The sequence below is a fragment of the Rutidosis leptorrhynchoides genome, chromosome 11 (assembly GCF_046630445.1).
Source record: "Rutidosis leptorrhynchoides isolate AG116_Rl617_1_P2 chromosome 11, CSIRO_AGI_Rlap_v1, whole genome shotgun sequence".
Lineage (NCBI taxonomy): Eukaryota > Viridiplantae > Streptophyta > Magnoliopsida > Asterales > Asteraceae > Rutidosis > Rutidosis leptorrhynchoides.
This window is the reverse complement of record NC_092343.1, coordinates 207,885,737-207,906,218: the sequence shown is the minus strand read 5'-3', so window position 1 is coordinate 207,906,218 and position 20,482 is coordinate 207,885,737.

Here is a 20,482-nt window from a genome sequence, read left to right as displayed (position 1 = left end):
AAAATATTCATACCCGAGGAAGAGTGGACTAAGGAACACAAAGTAGATGTAGGCTTGTAACACCCCATTTTCCCGTATATGATGTGTAGGTGTATCGGGTATGTACGACTAGAGTATAAAGGGATTAGAGACGTGATCGTGGGTTGGTGTTCATGTACACGAGAAAATGAATCAGACTGTGCAAAGGGTCACGACGCGACCAGGGGAGCCGTGGCACGGCGTTTCAAGTAAATCAGAATCAGACAACGAGTAAAACAGCCACCAGACCGCGTGTAATCTCATGGCGTGAGAAAGTGGGTCGCGGCGCGACAATGCTGGCGGACTAGTACCAGTTTTCATAATTTTAAAAGGATATTGAGGTCATTTTGGTCATTTCGCATATGTGCCAGATTTGGGATCTTAAATCCCATCCACTCATCTCATTTTCTTATTTTTTTTCCTTTTTCTTCCTCATTTCCTCTCATTTCTTCATTTTTTCAAATCATTCAAGAGGGATTTTGGAAAGGAAGATTCGTGATTCGATCTTTGGCATAAGAGGCAAGTTTGTTCTCCTCGTTCTTAGCTACAAGGTGATACTAGTGGTAAGCTCTAACTCCGAATTTCGTTTTTGTGTTCATCATCTAAATTTGGGGCTTTTGATTGTATGTTCATAAATGGAACCCCACTAGTTGTTAACGGAAGATAATAACTAGAGTTTGGGTTTATAAGTGATGAAGGCGGGTTTTGGGTTGGAAACCGATTTGGCCATGATTTAGGACTTGGAATTGGGTATAATCACTAGGTTTGGTGATTATGGAAGTGTTGGAACCATTTTGGGTGTATTTGGTTGACTAAATTTGAAATGGGTCAAAATTAGGGTTTAAGTGTCATTTTGGGCAAGATCGGTATTTAACACCTATGACTCGGGTTTAATCGGTGTATTAGGACCATAATCACTTGTGTTAGTGATTTGGTTAGCTTGGGCGCGGTTTGTGCTTGGGAGTGCATTTGGGTCGAAATTGCACTAAGTTTTAGTTAGGTTGGTTTGAAAGTCCACCCTAATTGTGGTTTGTATTGTGTTAATGGAATAGGTACGTTCCATTGACGTGTTGCGAATTTGTTCGGTTGCATCCATCAAGATTTCAAGGTGAGTGTTAATATCCTATGTGCATATGTATGTGTAGGATGGGTGCGGGTCTGGTGAAGTGATTCTCGGCTATAGAGCTCACTGCACATATAGGTGGATTTGATGGACTTGTGTATGGGTCCAATTGGCACAGTTGTGTGTTTTGGTTGACCACCTTTGGCAAGGTGCACACTTTGTGTGTACGTTATCACTTGTGCTTGTGATGTGGATTACATAACCCCAATGGCGAAGGGTTGATATGGAGTTGTGAATTGGATGACCCCAATGATGTGGATTTGTATAATCCTGGGATCGTGAGTTTTGATATTGGGAAGTGAGTCACGTGTGGATGCGGATTCACAATGACGCGTGTAGTTCGGTCATCTTATTGAGGTAGTAATCTCGTGTGGTTGCGGATTACTAAGGCTCATGTAGTTCGGCCAACCTCGATGTTGTTGTGTTATTGAAGATAATAGTCTCGTGTGGATGCGGATTTACTAAGGCTCGTGTAGTTCGGCCAATCTTCATTTTGGTATTTGGTAGTTGGTTTTGGTATTGGGTTAAGGGGTTAATGTTGGTCCCTTAATAACAACAGGAGTATTGTAGAGGGGGGGTGAATACAATTTCTTTTCAATTAACTAAACAGTTAAACTCGATTATGTATTCAAGCATGCAAATTAGATTGAGTCACAGGTAATTTTCAACGGTTATTCTTTATTGATTGAATCACAAAGAATTACAACTATCCTTGGCGGAATGATAGTTGGTTGATACAGATTACCTAGATTATAGCTAAGAGGTAAACTAAAAGCTATTACACGTTTAGGACTCTAAATAATAAAACCCACACCACTTGTTGATACAACAGTGAATACAACAATTATATAGTAGTCCTATTGTCCGTGTAATTAACCTATTATCCACTAGTACATAGGATGCCTTGTACTTGTGGGGATAATTGTGTCAGAAGGCGTGCTCTCCTTCTTTCCTCTTAGGTAGCTATTTGCAGAAACACACCAATTCGGTTTGGCACTACCATTTGTTTTAAACAAATGGAATGTTGTGTTCCCTAGGTATGAATAAAGTATAACACATGTCTGCATATGCGTTCCACTTCTGCATTCCCACGTAGTCTTGTAAGGTCACTTGTCAGCTGCCGACTCCTGTCCTTTTCTGTTCAACTTTGTCTTCGACTTCTGTTGAATAGTGCGTTGATGTAGACCACTCTGGGAAAATACCATGCTTGTAATGGAGCATGGCTATCTTGTGTTGTATGCTGCTATCCAGATCTACTGGTTCTTCATATGCTGAGTCACTTGATATTGTTAATTAGCTGAGTACTCATCCTGTGCTGATTCGAAGAATACACTCTACCTTGTGCTGGTAGATCAGCCAGCATACTACACACTCGACACAGCTATATTAGCTGACAGTACAGAAACAAACTTGTGCTGGCTGCACATAACATTTTAGTGTAAATAAACTAAAATTTTGTCATAATTAAATCCTTAATTATTTTGGGGACTCAACAATCTCCCCCTATTTGATGATGACAAAACCTATGACATATAGAAAACACTAAAGCCAGCAACAAGGGAACAAATAAGAATATGCAGTGAGATTGTCCCTTTTAAGTTTGTTTTGGGATCTTTTGCTGAGTTATCTATATCGATCGTATCATCATCTGGTTTAGCACCCAGCTCAACCACCTTGGCTGGGTCTTCAACACTTGTGTCACCCAGCAGCACACTTCTGGCTGGGTCTCCTTTCTCAGCACTCCTTGCTGAGTCTTCAGTACCAGCTGATTGATTAGTATCAGCTGGCACATCTGTCATAGTATCTTCATCAGCTGCCTCAAATAGGGGTCCTTTTCTGAGGGGCTGGTTATCCCTTGGAGTGGATTTCACCCTTTGTTTGTCAATAGGCTTGGGTTCAGCTGATGGTTCTTGTGTTGATACTGGTTCTTGTGGAGACAGATAAGGAACAATAGCAAGATGCTCCCCCTGAGTATCATCATCGACAAGATTTATTGTTTCTGCTGGTTGTTGCTGTGTAGCGGGCTGAGCAGTGGATGTTGGTTGAGGAGATGAGCTATTTTCTAACACAGCATCTAACCATTTCATAAAAATATCAGCTCTAACTCCTCCCCCTGACCCAGTAGATGCAAGATAATCTTTCATTTCTTCTGGAGTCATTCGTTTAATTCTGTCTGCACGCTCAGCATACAACTTTGCCCTCTTTTTTGTCATATTTGATCATGAACTTGGCATTTCTTTTTCGTGCTTCCTTTTTGTATAGATCAATGCCAGTCAGGTCATCATCAATGTCCTTCTTTTTTTGGGTTAGCCATCTTAGCCATCTCCTATGATCAATTCTGTGGCGTTTAAGAGCAACATAGGCATCCCATTTGACATTGAAGGCATCAGTTAAGTCTTGCTGTCTCTTCTGATATCTCTCAAGTTTTCTTTTCATTTTCCTTTCAATAGACTGAGAGACAAGAAAAGCTTTAGCAACAACCATATCAGAAACATCACTGGGCTTACTTCCAGAACCAATATCATCCACTGATGTGACAGACTCACTGGGTTGAGATCCACCAGCTGCCTGTACACCAGTTTCAGTATGAGCGTTGCTGGGCTTAGTGCCAGAGTCTTGACCATCACCATCACCATCCCTCCTTGGTTGTTTAGGAGCCTTTTCATGCTCATGCTCCCCCTCTGATTGTTTTCTCTTTTTAGATTTCCTTTTAGATTTCTTCTTCTCCCCCTTTTGTCATCAGCAGGGGCAGGAGAGGGAACAGGGGAGACCTGTGCATCAAGGTCACTATCTGAGTTGGGAACAGAGAAAGCAAAATTGTTCCAATCAGAAACTTCAGAAGTAAGATGGGCACCAGGATCCACACCAAATTGTCTAAGGAGAAGGGTGGAGGATCTAACTTCATTCCTTGCAACACCCATGGCCATCTATTCAACCATAGCCCTAACATCACCCTGTAGAGCAGCCAGGCGTTGCATATTCTCCACCATTTGAACATAGGCAGAGATAGGAATCATGTTAGCCATTTGTTGTTCCTGCGATTCCAATCTCTCATGTAGAACAGCATTTTCTTCATTAAGAAACAGGATTCCACGATTGGCAGCCTCCAAATCAGCTTTAAGGCTAGCAATGTCCTCCATGTACTCATTGTGAGAAAGGATTCGCTGCTTTAGTTCCTCCTCCCCCTCCATTTGCTTGACAATGGCTGATACAGCCAGATCAGCAAAATCACGTATTTGTCCTAGCTGGGCCTCAATATTCGAAGAGGTGACTTGCCCAGCGTTCCGGATGGCTTGGGTTACACTATCATCAATAGCTGTGCGAATGGTGTTTTGTAGATCAGGTGTAACTTCTCTGAGTGTCCTGAGCACATCGAAGGTGGAAATATCAGCCACCTCATTAGCATTAAATTTAAGATAGCTGGTTGAGGGCTGGTCAGAAGTAGCTGACACGGTAGTACTTTCGTGGGGTGGTGGAGGTGGAAGGTCATGATCTGACTCGTCAACATGATCACCATCATTTTTACCTTCACCCGAAGGTTTAGAACCACTAGTATCCTTGTCAGCATGAAGATCAGCATCATCTGTAAGATCCACTGGTTTGTCTTTGGAACCAGTCATATTATCAGGAATGGCTGGTTCATCCTTACCAGTACCTTTATCAGCATCACCATCAGAAGAAGAAGATGATGAGGAAGAAGCTGATGAATCAGAAGGTACTGGCGAATCAAGAATATTCTGCATAACGTATTTACCAGTAGAGGGATCTCTGATGAATTTGAGAGGCCGCCATGTACCAGGCCATGGGGAAGCAGCTGGAGCCATGCCAAAATAATGATAAAATGGCTGCTCGTTTATCTGTTCTAAAGTAGCCAGCCTCTCATAAACTTCTTCTCTAGCTGGTCGATCAAGCTGAGACAATAGTTCAGTCAGCTCCTCGCGAGGCAATTTGCTGGCTGAGACTATGGCAGTTTGAGGATCAAAAGTTAGCTGATCCACCAGTAGAGCAACTCTGGGAGTGAAAGATGCTCCCCGATAGATGAAGTTAGGGATAACTTCATCATTATCTGGCACCTGGCACACATAGGGTTTTTTTCTCAGCAGAAACAGTAGCCTGAGAAGAGCCAGTAGTGGTAATAGCAGAGGTACCAGCATCCATAACGGGTTCCATAGAACCAGTAGCATCGGTAAGTAACTGTGCAGTAGGTGAAGAAGCAGCATCTCCCGTAGAAGCATCAGTATCCACCGTTGGCTCTGTGGGAACATAGCCAATGATAGTGCTCCAAATGAACATATATTTAGTAGCAATATCGTTCCAATATGTAAAGTTTTTAAATGTAATTTCCTTATTTTTAGTTGTAATAGTTAAATAAATAAGTGCGAAGACGAAAGACGCAAATCGCTCGAAAATGAAGATTTAAAGACAAAAAACGAAGATTTGAAAGACCAAAAGGTCCAAAAAGCTCAAATGTACAAGATACAATTCAAAAGGTTCAATTTATTGATGAAGAACGTCTAAAAATGACAAGAGTACAAGTTACAAAACGCAAAGTACAAGATATAAAATTGTACGAAAGGACGTTCGAAAATCCGGAACCGAGGCATGAACCAACTTTCAGCGCTCGACGCAACGGTGTAAAAATTACGAGTCAACTATGCACAAGAATAAAATATAATATTTAAATAAATCATAATAAGAATAATATTAAATAATAAAAAGTTGTTAATTGAGCATAGTTCAGGGGTCGTAAATGAAAATTCAATTTACAATTTAGCCTATAAATGGAACGATTGTAACGATGAGGAGGAGGATATATTTTCGATCTTTTTTTCTTTCTATTTTTTTTCTTATTTTTCTATATCAAATATCAATATCTATATTTATAATTCTCTATCATAATGTTAATGTAATCAGATATAACAATAATCTTAATTTTAATTTTAAATTATGATAATAATAAGATTTATGATAGAGATCGTTTGAGTGTGTAAGTCGAAATTCTGTCCGTGTAACGCTACGCTATTTTTAATCATTGTAAGTTATGTTCAACCTTTTTACATTAATGTCTCGTAGCTAAGTCGTTATTATGCTTATTTAAAATGAAGTAATCATGATGTTGGGCTAATTACTAAAATTGGGTAATTGGGCTTTGTACCATAATTGGGGTTTGAACAAAAGACCGACACTTGTGGAAATTGGACTATTGACTATTAATAGATGGGGGGTATTGTCTAATTGAGTGACAACTCATTGGAGTCTGTCGAACCTATCTTCAAATTAATTAACCTAATAATTAATAATGATTATGGTTGTCCTATTTAGTGATGTTCATATGGAATCTGTTATAATCATTTAATTAATCAATTGGGTTGGGTAATTGATTATTCATTCTGATCAAGTGGATGAATTAATATTCATAAACTAATTAAAACAGGGGTGGATTACATACAGTGATAACTGGTGTAATTGTTGACAGAAGTGATAACTGCGTCACAGTTTAAATCCTTAATCAGTTGGAATATTTGACTTCGGGTATAAGGGTAATTTGACGAGGATACTCGCACTTTATATTTATGACCGATGGACTATTATGGACAAAAACCAGATAGACGTATCAAATAAACCAGGACAAAGGACAATTAACCCATGGTAATAAATTAAAATCAACACGTCAAACATCATGATTACGGAAGTTTAAATAAGCATAATTCTTTTATTATATTTCTCATCGTAATTTTATTTTCTGTCATTTTATTTATCGCAATTTATTTTACGCACTTTAATTTTTGTCATTTATTTTTACGCTTAAAATCGACAAACCGGTCATTAAACGGTAAAACCCCCATTTTATAATAATACTACTACTTATTTATATATATATTTTTACAAATAAACTTAATAATATAGCGTTAACTTCACCAGCTCCCTGTGGAACGAACCGGACTTACTAAAAACTACACTACTCTACGATTAGGTACACTGCCTATAGTGTTGTAGCAAGGTTTAGGTATATCCCATCCGTAAATTAATAAAACTTGTGTCATATTTTGTAGTATTTTGTATTAAAAATAATACTATTTCGTACCCTCACGCTACATCATCAAGTTTTTGGCGCCGCTGCCGGGGAGCGCTAAAACGCTATATTTTTAATTATAATAATATTGAAATAAAATATAATAATATAATAATATTGAAATAGAATATAATAATATAATAATATTGAAATAGAATATAATAATATAAAAATATTTAAGAATCTTTACGTAAATTTTAAAAAAAAAAAAAGTCGTATTTATTAAATACTTCAGGGGTATATTATGTAACTTATAATTAATAATTGCTATCATGTCGCTTTCATGTGAATAGTAAATTAATTAATTTATTTTCATTTACTATTCATGAATAGTAAATGAATTAAAAAAAAAAGAGTTTTAAAAAAAAAAAAATTATAATTATAAAAAAATTATTAATTTGTAAAAAAAAAAATCGTTTTTAAAAAAAAAAAAAAAAAAAATCGTTTTTTTTTAAAAAAAAAAAAAAAAAAAAAAAAAAAACGAAAAAAAAAAAAAAAAAAAAAAAAAAATTCGTTTTTTTTAAAAGAAAAAAAAAGCGTTTTTAAAAAAAAAAAAAAAAAAAAAAAAAAAAAAAAAATTTGTAAAAAAAAAAAAAAAAAAAAAAAAAAAATCGTTTTTTTTAAAAAAAAAAAAAAAAAAACGAAAAAAAAAAAAAAAAAAAAAAAAAAAAATATAAAAAAGAAAAAAAAAAAAAATATATATATATTTTTAAGACTTTGTTAAATAGTTAAGTTTTAAAAGTTTCTTTATTTTTATTTTAGTTTATAAAAATATAAGTTTTAATTTTAATATCTTTTATTTAATTAAAAAACAGAAAAAAAAAAAAAAAAAAAAAAAAAACGCGTAAAAACAAAAGCTGTCAACTGAATTCCTGAACCCCGCGACTCGCGGAGTTTTCCTCTTTATTTGCCGCGACTCGCGGAGGCCTTCTGACACACGGACAAAAACCCTAATCACGGGTTATTTTTAATTATTTTTATTATTAAAACCTAATTATTATTATTATCATTATTAGTTTTAAGTTTTATTTTTATTTATGTATTTAGTTTAAATAAGTTTTTATTAAATTGTAAAATTAATAGTTTTATTAAATAAATAATATAAAATAATATTTTTATAAAAATTGTACTTTTTACAACTTTTTGTATATTTTTATATTTTGTACCTTTTTAATCGTTGTAGCGTAACTTTTGTATTTTTAGCTCATATTTAATTTTAAACTTAGTTTTTGCTATAGTTATTTTTACTCCTAGATTTTTAGGCTTTGCCGTAGAATTCCTTAAGTGCTTTTTTCTTTAGACTAAGATTTAGGTGCTTTAGAATTTTGCGACGCCTTTTTAAGTTTTAGTTTCTTTTTAAGTTATTTCCATTTGGGATTTAGTCTTTTCCTGTAAGCTTTAATATTTTTAGACCTTTTACTATGTATCAATTATCATTCCAATTAGTAATTTCAATTTGCGATTATAATTTTAAGTTAGTTGTAGTAATAAGGTTAAATTAGTTAAGTATTTTTAAGTTTTGATAAGTTTCTTTTATTTTTCCGTCACCTTTTATTTTTCAACCATTTTTTATTTTTCGACATTTTTCGGCGCGCAATCTATTTCTCTCTTATTTCTCGCCATTCTAGTTTTAGGACTTAGAATTTTTTCTACTTCTTCTCTAAATTTCTTAAAATTACGAAAATTTATTTTAAGTTGTTAAATTTATAGACATCAAAATTTTCTGGTTCGTAGTAATAGTTGGATTTGTACGTGGACCGGGTTATTGGAGCCAAACAGTCCTCAATTATATTGAGACCAAACGAATCCTGCCCCTCTGCTGCATCTTTTGGCTATTCGAAACGTGGGCAAAATCAGAAAAGTCTATTAATTGGATAACTTATTATAATTTTTCTTTCCTTTTTAAAAACTAATAGGATATTCAGTGAATGCACCGAGCAAAACGTTCACCACCTTTCATACGTTCACCACCTGTAACTCGATCAAGACATCTAGCAAATATTGTCGCCATTGATTTTTCTTTAGAATCGTCATCTAGTCGAACAAGAACTCCAACTCAAATTTCCGATAATCCATCTTTTGAACCCGACTTCACAATTAAGAACCCGGAGCATATTCAAGGACAATTCCAAGATCTTGAACCACTAATTATTCCTCCTGAGCCACAAACCATTAAATCAGAATCCTCTAGTGATTCGTATTCAACAAATTCAATTATGGAAGTAACGGAACCTCTAAGTATGGAAGATCGAATGAGAGCTACACGCACGGGCCAAGGTCACGCCATTATTAAGCCAGAAGTTAATGCGCCAGATTATGAAATCAAAGGACAAATTCTACACATGGTAACTAACCAATGCCAATTCAGTGGTGCACCGAATGAAGATCCTAACGAACACCTTCGTACGTTTAAAAGAATTTGTACACTATTCAAAATCCGAGAAGTGGAAGATGAGCAGATCTATCTCATGTTGTTTCCCTGGACTTTAAAGGGAGAAGCCAAAGATTTGTTAGAATCGTTACCTGAAAGGGCGATTGACACATGGGATGTTTTAGTTGAAAAATTTCTTAAACGATTCTTTCCGGCATCCAAAGCCGTGAGACTTCAAGGAGAAATTGTTACGTTCGCGCAAAATCCAAATGAAACATTATATGAGGCGTGGACAAGATTCGGAAGGATGTTGAGAGGATGTCCTCAACACGGATTAGATACTTTTCAAATAGTACAAATCTTCTATAAAGGCGTAGACATCGCCACACGAAAAGACATCGACATAACCGCTGGTGGATCCATTATGAAGAAAACCGCAACTGAAGCTTACAAGATCATTGATAGCACAGCCTCCCACTCACATGAGTGGCATCAAGAAAAAGATATCTTTCGATCATCTAAAGTGGCTAGAGCCGATTCTAGCCATGACTTTGATTCCGTTTCCGCAAAAATAGATGCTTTCGAAAGACGAATGGAAAAGATGAATAAAGATATTCACGCAATACGAATCAGTTGTGAGCAATGCGGTGGACCACACTTATTGAAAGATTGTCACATTGAACCAACGATGGAACAACGAGAGAATGTTTCCTATATGAACCAAAGGCCGGGAAATAATTATCAAAATAATTATCAACCGCCAAGGCTAAACTTAAATCGAAATCAAAACATTCTTTACAATCCAAAAGGACCCGAAAATAACTGGTATAACCAACAAGGTCCGAATAACCAACCAACTCAAAACAACACTTTCAATCAACAAAGACCTAGCTTGTATAAACCACCACAACAACCCGAAGAGAAAAAGCCAAATCTAGAAGAAATGATGGCAAAGCTGATTGAATCTCAAACACAATTCATTACATCTCAAACCCAAACGAACGAGAGGTTTGATCAGTCATTAAGAACTCAACAAGCTTCCATTTTGAATCTAGAAAAACACGTAGGTACTCTTGCTAGCATGATGAGTGAGAGGGAACAAGGAAAGCTACCGAGTAATACTGAAGTAAATCCTCGGAATGAGAATGTTAATATGGTGTCAACGAATTCTGAAAAACCAGCATCAGAAGATGGGAAGGTTTTAGATGAGAGTAACAATGAAGAAGTTACACCACCACCACCCGAGTATGTAAAGCCAGTGGTGGCACCATACAAACCACCCATCCCGTTTCCAAGAAAAGGAGTTGAGTATGAGCAAGTAATAGGTAATAAAGATTGTGATACCTCTGGAAAGAAGAAGAAGAAAAAGAATAAGAAAGTGCAAGAAACAAAAGCCGTAAATATAAACCCGGTGAAGACAGTTCCACCAAAACCTCCACCTAGGGTAGGTGATCCTGGTGAATTTATTGTTCCTTGTCTACTTAGTGATTGTGTCATGTATGATGCACTAGCAGATTTAGGTGCGAGTGTGAGTGTTATGCCTCTTTCCTTATATAAGAGATTAGGTGTAGGTGAGTTAAGTCCAACGGATATGAGTGTTCGACTCTTTGATCAAACCATTAAGCACCCAGTTGGAATTGCTGACAAACTACCCGTTCAAGTAGGCAATTTAACCTTTCTAGTCGAATTTATTGTCATTGACATAGAAGAGGACCCAAACATTCCTCTAATTTTAGGTCGGCCATTCTTAGCGTCCACCAAGGCGTTATTTGATGTAGGAAATGGAAGAATGACACTTAAAAGTGGTGACAAATCGATCACCTTTATGATTCGAAAGTCTAAATCTCCACCAGCCAAAACCGTTGAACCAGTAAAAACAATTGGTAAGAACCATGTGCTTTTACCAACTCCAACGGTAATACTTAGCAATAATGAAACGCCTAAGTGTGGGGAAAATGAAGTAACACCTAATGATGACATGATAACAAAGAACCCCGTTGTTGATACGAAATTAAATAATCCCGTTATTAATAGTTCAATGAAGAAACTTATTAAACGGATTCGCGATGCTAGAACCAAGGGGAACTTTAAGTTATGTAACCGGTTAGTATCCAATCTATCACCTAAAGAAAAGGAGAAACTAGTTGAAATTGTGGATATTACACAGGAATCCGACCAATGGCTTAAAGAAAAAGTCACGGATATGCAAGTTGATTATGGACCAAGAGAAATTAACGATGAAGTTAATCACAATTTTGACACCACGGCTACCTAAGTGTGGGGAGATTCAAATGTTCTAAAAAGAAAATGCTATCTAGAGTTAGTTGTTCTGTTCTCGTGTAGTTCCGAGAATGGAATCAGATTGGTCTTTTCCGCTAGCAGACACTAAAGAACTAGTTTTCTCCCTCCATTCTGAATTTTTATTTTTTTTTAGGTTTTATTTGAAATTAATATGCATTTTAATTTATGTTTTATTGTGATTTTAAAAAAAACAAAATTTACTTTAATTCATTAAGTTTAAAAAATGATTTCTAAAATTCGTCGTGAGTTAAAGACTAGGTCGTTGAGCCGAAATTGCTTTACCCGAGGGCGGGGCGACAAATTTTGTTATCATTATTTTTAATTTTATTGATTTAAAGTATGCCAAAAATATTATACTTTATAAATTTTTGAAAAGTGGGGTTATAAACCAAACTTCAAAAATATATATATATATATATATATATATATATATATATATATATGTTTGTATTTTATCTTATGTACAAAACAGGGTAAAACAACGCACTTTCAAAGATTGTCATGAAGTTCAGCAAAAGCTACTGATTTTGACAAGACGCAAAAAAAAAAAAAAAAATCAAATGTGAAATAACAATATGTTTGCAAACTCGGTATTTTTAATCACTTTTCTACGCTAATCACCCTCATGAATTTAAATTATAGTCTGATTTCATGCAAATGAGGGCATTGCATGATCTCAAGTGTGGGGAAGGGTTATAAATTCTCTCGGGTTTGCACTTAGTTTATTTGCCAAATTTTGTGAAAATTTGAAAAATTTTCAATTAAATGAAGTCAAAATCATGTTTATACATATTTATGAACGGTGAAAACTAGGTGATAATACCGAAATTATCGGAAAGGACATAAATTGAAAAACAACCTAAAATGCTTGAATTCATTTAAAATGGAATAAAGGAGAATAAAAAGGCAAAGAAAGAAACTAAGTGTGGGGAGAATGTACCAAGTTATTCAATTAAAAACTATCTATCACATATTTTCGTACAAGATTATTGCAGGTACTTTTGTTTTGGATGATACTAATCAGTTTTACCCGATTTACTATAATACTTTTGAAAGAAAGATGGATCTACACGATGAATCAATTCCATCATTAAAAGGAAGTAAAGTCTTCCGAAAAAGAAACGCGCTTCTTGATTTAGGTCATGAAGTTGTCGTCCAGACCAGCTGTAGGTTGACGAAAAACCTAGAAAAGTCATCACTAAAATCAGCAGGAAATCCACGGACCTCAGCATCAACAGGGTCGCCAAGTGGTCAGACTTATCCTAACCATGAGAGGGTCTGTCTTGTAAAATGGGGAGGGCACCGTGCAAATTAGCTTGATAAGACTAATGAATCAGATCCCCAGAAAGGATAATCTCCTTAAAGATTAAAAATCAGCTTTTAAGACTGATATTACTCAATCCTAGAGATTGACCTTAAAGATTGAGAATTCAAACTCATGGAATTCAATGATATCTAAACTCGAGCTTGAACGAGAAAATATTTTGATCAAAAATACAAACCGATTTGTTTTCTGAAAACCCATTTTCAATGCGTTCATTACCATTGAACGTAAAATCCTAGGAATTCACCTGGAATTCATTAGGTCACCTGAACCAAATCGGGTGTCAACCGTAAGAACGGTGGTTGCATAGCATGGTCGGAGACATGACCTTGTGCCAGACCGAAAAATCATAGGATGATCTTTACTATCGCTCCTACCAAGGATAGTTCTAGCATCCGACACGTTAAAAGACCATAATCATCTGCATGTCACGGGACATTGCCTTAACAGTTTCTTGTTCATCGCTTTCCTTTACAACCGGACGGTAGTTTACCGAAAGGTAATATACGGAACAAGTAAACTGGATGTGTGCTTTCCGATACCGGGATAGCAGTGGATTACACGAACCTAAATGTTTTAGCCAAAATAATGATCTACAAATGTATTTTGCAACACCAATGATGGATCAAATCAGAAAACTTGTCTAGGGTAAAATCTAGCTTGAATTTTCAAAAGATCAAATGTTTTCATAAAGATCCAATTTCCCTAAAGGATCTACATTTTTATAGTCATGTGGGACTGTAAACCGCCTTTCAAATGTGCACTTTGCTTTGGAAACCGAAAGTAAATCGGCTATTTGATTGCAAGTGTCGTTGACCTAAACCCGAGGCAACTGTGGATGACACACCCACCTTTAACCATCATTACTGTCATTGTTTATACCGCTATATCAAAATCACTGATGTACAAAATGTGATGAATAAAAAAGTGATTCATGTATGTTTTTATTTCAAGTTCTGTATTGCTTGAGGACAAGCAACGCTCAAGTGTGGGGATATTTGATAGTGCTCCAAATGAACATATATTTAGTAGCAATATCGTTCCAATATGTAAAGTTTTTAAATGTAATTTCCTTATTTTTAGTTGTAATAGTTAAATAAATAAGTGCGAAGACGAAAGACGCAAATCGCTCGAAAATGAAGATTTAAAGACAAAAAACGAAGATTTGAAAGACCAAAAGGTCCAAAAAGCTCAAATGTACAAGATACAATTCAAAAGGTTCAATTTATTGATGAAGAACGTCTAAAAATGACAAGAGTACAAGTTACAAAACGCAAAGTACAAGATATAAAATTGTACGAAAGGACGTTCGAAAATCCGGAACCGAGGCATGAACCAACTTTCAGCGCTCGACGCAACGGTGTAAAAATTACGAGTCAACTATGCACAAGAATAAAATATAATATTTAAATAAATCATAATAAGAATAATATTAAATAATAAAAAGTTGTTAATTGAGCATAGTTCAGGGGTCGTAAATGAAAATTCAATTTACAATTTAGCCTATAAATGGAACGATTGTAACGATGAGGAGGAGGATATATTTTCGATCTTTTTTTCTTTCTATTTTTTTTCTTATTTTTCTATATCAAATATCAATATCTATATTTATAATTCTCTATCATAATGTTAATGTAATCAGATATAACAATAATCTTAATTTTAATTTTAAATTATGATAATAATAAGATTTATGATAGAGATCGTTTGAGTGTGTAAGTCGAAATTCTGTCCGTGTAACGCTACGCTATTTTTAATCATTGTAAGTTATGTTCAACCTTTTTACATTAATGTCTCGTAGCTAAGTCGTTATTATGCTTATTTAAAATGAAGTAATCATGATGTTGGGCTAATTACTAAAATTGGGTAATTGGGCTTTGTACCATAATTGGGGTTTGAACAAAAGACCGACACTTGTGGAAATTGGACTATTGACTATTAATAGATGGGGGGTATTGTCTAATTGAGTGACAACTCATTGGAGTCTGTCGAACCTATCTTCAAATTAATTAACCTAATAATTAATAATGATTATGGTTGTCCTATTTAGTGATGTTCATATGGAATCTGTTATAATCATTTAATTAATCAATTGGGTTGGGTAATTGATTATTCATTCTGATCAAGTGGATGAATTAATATTCATAAACTAATTAAAACAGGGGTGGATTACATACAGTGATAACTGGTGTAATTGTTGACAGAAGTGATAACTGCGTCACAGTTTAAATCCTTAATCAGTTGGAATATTTGACTTCGGGTATAAGGGTAATTTGACGAGGATACTCGCACTTTATATTTATGACCGATGGACTATTATGGACAAAAACCAGATAGACGTATCAAATAAACCAGGACAAAGGACAATTAACCCATGGTAATAAATTAAAATCAACACGTCAAACATCATGATTACGGAAGTTTAAATAAGCATAATTCTTTTATTATATTTCTCATCGTAATTTTATTTTCTGTCATTTTATTTATCGCAATTTATTTTACGCACTTTAATTTTTGTCATTTATTTTTACGCTTAAAATCGACAAACCGGTCATTAAACGGTAAAACCCCCATTTTATAATAATACTACTACTTATTTATATATATATTTTTACAAATAAACTTAATAATATAGCGTTAACTTCACCAGCTCCCTGTGGAACGAACCGGACTTACTAAAAACTACACTACTCTACGATTAGGTACACTGCCTATAGTGTTGTAGCAAGGTTTAGGTATATCCCATCCGTAAATTAATAAAACTTGTGTCATATTTTGTAGTATTTTGTATTAAAAATAATACTATTTCGTACCCTCACGCTACATCATCAGCCAACATAGCCAGGATTAACAAAATCAAGACCCTCCAGAACAGTATCACCCTATGAACCAGAATCTGATGGAAAAGTATCACTTTTACCAGCATCCAGGATAACATCAGATGGAAAAGTAGCACTTGTACCAGCTTCCATGATAACATCAGATGGAAAAGTAGCACTTGTACCAGCTTCCATGATAACATTTTATGCATCGGTAGCAGCAGCAGACGTAATGTCACTCTTTGGTTCAGTGACAGGTTCATCAAGTAGAACATCCTTGACAATGTTGTCAATTACCTTTTTAAGAACAGGAGGATCCACTATGATTTCATCTTCCACTTCAGGTGTAGTAGTGGAAGCAACAATACTGGGAGCAGTATTACCAGCAGCTGTAGAAGCAACAGTACTAGCATCAGCACCACGAGTAGGAGAAACAGTAGCACCAATACCAGTAGCAGAGGCAGCAATCTGCTCAGTAGGAATAATATCATCTTTAACTTGCTCCCCCTCTGCCTGTTCATCTACCCTGCTAAGAACTGAAACAATAGAACATTTTATGTTAACAACTGTAGAACCAAATAAATTTGACTCAACAATTGCATCTGTTGTTGGTCTCTGGGGACAGACTGGTGATTTGGTCAGCCCTTTGAATGAGACAGAATAAGGTGTCTGTAAGTACAGCTGTGACTCTGCTGACTCATTGGCGACACATGTTGACCCAGATAGTGTAAGAGTTCTGGCTGGTAATGATGTAGGAGTGAGACTCTTAGCATGATCCGAGTAACATAATGGCTGTGCAGTATCCTGAGCTGGTTCAACACGATGAGGAGCCAGCTCAAGTTTGCTTTGGGGGTCAGGTATGTGCTCTGCTGATTGTACTGGCAGCAGAGGATATAACATTAAGTTCAAATTTGAAAAATGTGGAAGTGTCTGGCTAGAAGAGTATGGGTTGCTACTCTTCTTAACACTAGTTTTAAAACCAGTCAGCTTGGGAGCCAGGGTTATACCTTGAACTCCACATTCATTTTTCAAATCAGCAGATAAAAGATTTTTAATTATGTTAGAATTTTTTGCTGTATGGTCTAGAAACGCACCAGGTTCCATAGCCACATCCTTTGCAGGAGTAGCAGTTGAGACTAGTTCAATTCCCCCTGTGGTTTGCTTGGAGCTAGCTCTTGCACGTTTGGATTTTCCTGTTACCAAGAAATAGTTAAGCAACGGATTCCAATACTAGAAGTGGGTAGTCAGTATATAAGACTAGGGCTGTTCTTTATGATCAGAGAGCACTAGATTCTAATACAACTACTGCATTACCAGTATGTGAGACGATGGCTGTACTAGTTGAGGTAGCTGGCTTCTTCCTCTTGACAGCTGGCTTTCGCTGAAGACCCTCCCCCTCAGCTGGTGCAACACCAGAGGCAGTTGATGGGACAGCTCCACCCTGAGCAGCTAGATACTTTAATCTTTAATCAAATATGTTTCCGACACGATAAGCAATATTTGTTAAGTTAAATTTCAAGAATTTTAAACTATGTTCATACATTCATTCAACCTCGACCAAGTTCCAACGATTCACGAACCATTAAACGAATATGATTATATATGTATATGTGTATATATATTATAACTTGAAACGTAAACAAAATATTAGATTAAATACTTTATATGATTGTATCTGTTTCAAAATATTTATCAATGGAATTAGAAGATAAGATCAAATGATTGAATTATCAGATATATTGAATTATGATTACAAGTCTCTGTTGAAAGGCCCACGTTGATTTGAGAAATCTTTCCATTTTAACAATATACGGAAAATGGTAAAGTGATTTATAAATAAGAACAAACTGTCAATCATTGAGAACTAGACAAAGGATAGTGGAAGATTGAATCTCATAAAGACTCGATTGATCTATTTAGTTTCAAACATACAAAAACATTTTCAGTTTAAAAAGAACTTTATTATTAAAACGTATATAACTTTTATAAATATCTAGAACCACTTTTGACAACTCATTACTTAACTAGTATGATAAAGATAACGATATTTATATTTTATTTTATTAAATATATATAACGATTTAAATTAATATTATATATATTTATACGCGTATTATACGTACATAGTTTTATACTTTTAATATACTTAAACTTTACCTTTACTTTATTTTTACTTTACTTTAACTTTAATAATTCACTTTAATAATTCATACTTTAATAATTCACTTTAATAATTCATACTTTAATAATTCATACTTTAATAATTCACTTTAATAATTCAAAAATCTATTATAAATAGAATTCAATAGGTTTCATTATTTCATAGAAACTTGAAAATATTTTTTTATAAACTCTCAATCGATTTACATATATATATTTACTCCGTATTATTTCAAGATATTACTAGTATACATAAAATATTACGACGGAGTGCTGTCTGAGTGATTTCGAAATTGTTTTTCGAGTAGGATAGGATTAAGGAAATTATGGGTTATAGCTATGGAGGTGATTGAGTATGGTTCATGGGTATGCTCGTGAGGTCAATATAGTGTTTATCATTTCCGTTACGTCTACGTACCTTTCCTGCAATATTGAATCTCAATATTGATACGTGAGTACTCATAATTTAACTTTTACATACTAATAGTGTATCACTGACTAGTGCTCGAGTATTTAGGATTATGCATGCTTGTACTTTTGATATTGCCCCTTAGACAGGTTAGATTGAATCTTGAATTAGTTACATTTGCGGTTGAGATAAGGTATAAGATATGCATGTCCTTGGAAAGCTAGCGAAAAATTAAAAACTTTTCCTTTAGATATCGAATGGTTTCGATGAATGGATTAGAAGTTATAATCAATTGAATTTTCGATATTTTTATTAAAAATGATTATTATTATCGTCGTTTTTATCGTCGTTCTAGTTTTATCTTATTATTATCATTATCTTTATCAATAAAATGGATTTATCATTAAAAATTGTTATTTTTTTATTATTACTATCGTTATTATCGTTAAAGTTATAATTAGTATTATTATTATTATCCAATTATTATTATTATTATTATTATTATTATTATTATTATTATTATTATTATTATTATTATTATTATCATTATTAATATATATATCATTATTTAAAAATGGTTATTGTTATTGTTATTATTATTATTACTATATTATCATTAAGATAATTATTAGTATTATCGTTAATAATGTTATAGTAACTATCATTATTAATATTAGTGTAATTAAAACAAATATTTGTAACACCTAATTATTTTGATTACTATTATTATCATTATTATGAACACGATATAAAAGACGATTAAAAGCTATTAAACGAAATGATTAGGAAATAATGAGTAAGAGTATCATGATGAAATTAAAATATTATAAGATATTGATTTAGATAAAATTATCGTTCTTATTATTTTTATCATTACTATTATTATTAAAAGTATCGTTAGTATTAAAACTATCATTTTAACAAAAATTATCATTTTAATAGAAATGTCATTGGTACTATAAAATATCATTATTATTATTATTTTAAATAGAATTATTATTTTAAAGATAATATTAAAAATTATCGTAAATATTAAAGTTATCATAATTAGAATTATCGTTTTATCATAATGTCATCTTAGTAATTATAAATATTGATATTTTTATAATAATAATTATTATTACAAAATAATACAACTTTTACTTACTATCATTATAGATATTATTTTATCAAATAAATATCTGATACAAACATATTTTACTACGTGTAATAACTTACTTTAATAATACCTATCATATTATCTTTATGATATTAAATGAACCCTATAAATTTTATTACTTAATATATATAAAAGTATATTTAATTATATAAATTTAATATAAAATTTTATTTATTAATAAATAAATTATATTATTTACTCTAATAAATCTTTTAAAAATATTTAAAAATATAAAACGACGATATTTAAACTATATATTAATCATGTATAGATTTTTGGAAATTATTTTGAGTCAAATTTACTTTTGTTGACTTTTGCATATTAGTCTCGAGCATTAGGATTGTGGTACACTATGACTTGACCTAATTTGTTAGACAAATATTGACCAACACATAAATATATATAATTAATTTAGGTTCGTAAATCCGAGGCCAACCTTGCACTTGTTCAATGATGTTATATGTATTTTTACTATGAAATACAGTATGGTGAGTTCATTTACTCCCTTTTACTCATTACATTTTTGGACGGTGAATTCATGCATAGTTTTAATAACTGTTTTACAATATTTATATGCGTGAGTTTCATCTGCTCCCTTTTACTCTTTACATTTTTGGGGCTGAGAATACATGCAAATGTTTTATTAACTGTTTTACAATAATTATATGCGTGAGTTTCATTTGCTCCCTTTTTAAATGCTTTTGCAATATATATTTTTGGGACTG